The following is a 4255-nucleotide window of genomic DNA, read 5'->3' on the forward strand; positions in this document are numbered from 1 at the left end:
ATGGAGGCCGCCCACAAGGCTGTCAGGTGGAGTGGTAAGTGCTTGAGCACCAGCAGCGCTTCTGGTGCCTGTGCTGCAGCCGTGAGGTGCGCACACACCTTAGCTGCTGGAGTACCTGGCCAGCCCAGAGTATAAGAAGGCAACAAACTGATTTTGGTGGGAGGTTCAGATGAAAGAAGTTTCTCATCTCCCCTCAAGATTATGCACAATTCAATAAATCCACGATGAAATGTTTGGATTCCAATGAGGAAAAAGAGGAGGATCAAAGAGATGGCAGCTCATATCCAAGAGGTGGAACAAGAAGCAGTGCCAGACCCAGAAGAGGGCTCTTTGGCACCTGGAAGCTGGAAAGGGACAACCAGTCAAGTAAGTAGCCTCCACCTCACAGTGGCCCTCATACTTGGACCTGCCACCTGCCCCAAAGCTTGACTGGATGGAGAAAGGACAACCTCTGACATTCATTGGTCATCAGGTGCTATGCCACCCTGGATGGTGCATGATGAGGAACACAGCTCTGGGAACCAACAAATAGGACTCTCCTATGAAGACTTTCTTAAAGAAAAGGAAAAACAGAAATTAAAGACCCCCCCCCCCCCCCCCCGACAAAGTTGGGGCCAACTTTGACAATAGCTCCAGCACCAGTGCAGGCTGGCTGCCCTCTTTTGGCCGGGTCTGGAACAGACACTGCTGGCAATCCTGGCATCAATTCAAAACTGAAGCTGCAGTAAGGAGAAAACAGCAAAGAAAATGGTTTCAGAAGGCTCAAAGCCAAGTCAGCAAACCCACACTTGTTACTATCCTTTGTGATCGCCTCACTTTGGAAAAGGATATACCCACTTATTGATTTAATAAAGTTTTATTTTTTCAAACTGTAAAAAACAAACAAACAAGCACAGGGACCTTTTCAGTATGGGGTCACATACCTATGAAGCTGGCCCTGCTTGTGACTCTCAACCAGGTGAGGTGATTAGGCTTTGCACCTCATAAATTAAATCTGGAAATAGGAAAATAATAGGCATTTCCCACAGAATTAGCAGCATCCCACGTAGCAACCACAAGGGAGCTCACAGGGGTTGTACAAAGTGGAAGGTTTTTATAGGAAAAAGTGTGGGGCAAAGGAGCTATTAGCAAAAGAAAAGAAAGGATTATTTTTATACCAGGAAATTTTCCCGGGGGAAGGGAGGTAAAAGCAAGGGTTTTTTGTTTGTTTGTTTGTTCTTTTAATGCAGCTGACTCTTCTTGTTTTGGTGGTGGTGGTGGTGGCAATGGAGAGGGCCCTGTGATAGATTACTGGTGCTTGACCAGAAAATTCCAGACTGGGCCGAGACCGGTTTGGCTCAATGGATAGAGCGTCGGCTTGGGGACTGAAGGGTCCCGGGTTCGATTCCGGTCAAGGGCATGTACCTTGGTTGCGGGCATATCCCCAGTAGGGGGTGTGCAAGAGGCAGCCGATCGATGACTCTCTCATCGATGTTTCTAACTCTCTATCTCTCTCCCTTCCTCTCTGTAAAAAATCAATAAAATATTAAAAAAAAAAAAAAAAGAAAATTCCAGACTGGTTAATTAAGATTATATTTCTGGAGAAGGTTGAAACTGCGATTAGGTCAGGTATTCAGTCTAGGTTTGATATCATAGGCTTTAGCACAAGTAATGCTATTTGGGGGTTTATGGTTTTACCTTGTTAATGTAAACAACATTCAAACTTGTGAAGAATTTTTGTGAGTTTATTTGAGCCAAACGTCAATAATTGTGGGAAGCAGAATCTCAATGGATTGAGATAATGCTCAATGGCAGTTTCCACCCCCACCCCCACTTTGTTTTATTCATTCCAATCAAAAGAGAAGACATACGTGGGTTACAGGAAATCCATTGGTGATATATTAGGAAGATGGGGAACATCTGGATTGGATAAAAAGTAAAATGATAGCTGAAACCGGTTTGGCTTAGTGGATATGAGAAGGAAAACTCCTATTTTGTAACAAACTGCTGTTTGGAATTTTCTGCTCTTAGATGGCTTCTTATTCTAAAATGTTGCTTTCTAGTCTGCTTCAGCCTGTTTGAATAATGATGAAGATAAACTTAGTTGTATGACCTTGTAGGCCAGAGACTAGATATGCCCATAATCTTAAAGCCATGCCAGGTGCATTTTTTAATTAGATAGAACTGTATTGTTTTCAAGGCCAGCATCGAGATAACCACTAAATGCACTTAGGGCTGGCTCTTTAATAAAAAGGGAAGTTCTGCTTGTAGCCTTGCTTAGAATTTGAATTCATTTTCTCTAAGCCCATCGCGCGATGAATAAAGTGGGTCTCTCCAAACTCTCCTCCTGCATTGTTTGATTGTTCGGGAACTCTGTAACAGATAGGGTGTCAGCCTGCAGACTGAAAGGTCCTAGGTTCGATTCTGGTCAAGGGCATGTACCTTGGTTGTGAGCACATCCCCAGTAGGGGTGTGCAGGAGGCAGCTGATCGATATTTCTAACTCTCTATCACTCTCCCTTCCTCTCTGTAAAATATCAATAAAATATATTTTTAAAAAGTAAAATGATAGACATTCTTCTTTTTCTTAGGGAGTGCAGGATAGTTAACAGCAACAGTTAACTCAATAACAATGAGAGGATTTGTGGTCTTTGCAGAATGGTGTCTGTGCTTTGGAGGAGTCTGGAAAAAGGAAAATTACTTTGACATTTCAACAACATGTTATCATAGATACAAAAAGACAATAGGCTCAGTTAAGGTAAAGATTGACCTTTGTCAGGGAAGACACCAGCCTAGGACATGACTACCCACCATAAACTGCTTTTGTAATGAAAAGTTTCTATTTCAGACCATCCCTTTAAGTAAGTCTCTGAGTTTGAAAGGCCACCACAAAGGCCTTCCCTGAGCTAGTCAGTCAGCATATGGCCCCTTTTGTCCATAACCTTGAATACATATTTCAAATATCTACTTAGCCAGGACACAGTTTTTCACCTTGCTTTAGACATTACAATCAAAAGAGGAGACGTAATGGGTTACATGATTGAAGGGCCTAGAGCAGTGGTCGGCAAACTCATTAGTCAACAAAGCCAAATATCAACAATACAAAGATTGAAATGTTTTTTGAGAGCCAAATTTTTTAAACGTAAACTTCTTCTAATGCCATTCTTCAAAATAGACTCATCCAGGCCATGGTATTTTGTGGAAGAGCCACACTCAAGTGGCCAAAGAGCTGATGTGGCTCGCGAGCTGCAGTTTGCCAACCATGGGCCTAGAGCACAAAGAGCAATAGGTGTCTGCGTTCGGGTTTACTGAAGAGAAACAGCTAGAAATACAGAGGTCACCAGCTTTGTCCACTTCAGCATTTGCTAAAGGCCATCCATAAAGGGAATCCTGGGTTGTTTTCCCCAAAAGCTACAATTTTGACAGTGCTTGGAGCTTTGTAGAGTACTAAAAGGCAGATTTTTCCATTCATTGCTTACTAACCCCTGACATACTCAACCTAATATCTATTGAAGTATGGTAGCAATCATCTGAGGTAGAAACTGCTGTTTGGGTTCTGTACTGATTTGTTTGCTAAAACAATAGAAAATTATTTGATTTTCTGAACTTATGTATGCTATCTCAATACTCCATTGATGATGGTTTGAATGTCCCATTGATTGTGATCTCACTGGTCATCGAAGAACATTCTTCTGGGACCCAGGACAGCTCAATGATTCTAAATTGTCTCATAACTGAGTTTTGGTTGACTCAATGGTCCCAGAATCAGAACAGACCTTAAATTGCCTCAGTAGCTACAGATAGTGCATTCCTGTTGACTCAGTGGTCCCAGAATCTGGACAGCACAATTATTCCAAATTGCCCCGGTGGTCCCAAATAATGTGTTTCTGTTGATTCAGTGATTCATAGATACTTTAGATAACTAACTTTCTTATGAAACAAGTTCCTCATTCCAGACCCAAAGATGTAATAGATAGCTTTGTGATATTCTGCCAATATAAGCCAGATGTGGCAAGCTGTTCGGGGCTGTGAGATTTGGAGCTTTAGCCCCTTGTATGCAGCCGGCCTTTAATAAATGACTCCATGATTCGACTTTTTTGAGGCATCCTTTGTGAGATTCAGGGTATATCACAACACTATCATCTAAACTACCTATGGATGTCTGAGGCCCAGGTGTGAAGCTTTTTTGGGCCAGAAAGAAGTTTCTGGATCAGTGGGCTGGAGTGATGAAAGTAGATATCCAAGGAAAGAGAGAAAGTGAAGTGACAGAACAGTTT

The 4255-nt window shown here is 42.4% G+C and overlaps 1 pseudogene across 1 annotated transcript; it reads left to right on the forward strand.

Annotated features, from left to right (window-relative positions):
• On the forward strand, positions 1 to 844 carry LOC311614855 (centrosomal AT-AC splicing factor-like; annotated as a pseudogene). Its single transcript has 2 exons — positions 1 to 21; positions 104 to 844. The product of its transcript is annotated as a centrosomal AT-AC splicing factor-like (transcript).
• The last annotated feature ends 3411 nt before the right edge of the window (positions 845 to 4255 follow it).

This window comes from Pipistrellus hanaki, assembly GCF_964339955.1.
Source record: "Pipistrellus hanaki genome assembly, chromosome: X".
In the NCBI taxonomy this organism is placed as follows: domain Eukaryota; kingdom Metazoa; phylum Chordata; class Mammalia; order Chiroptera; family Vespertilionidae; genus Pipistrellus; species Pipistrellus hanaki.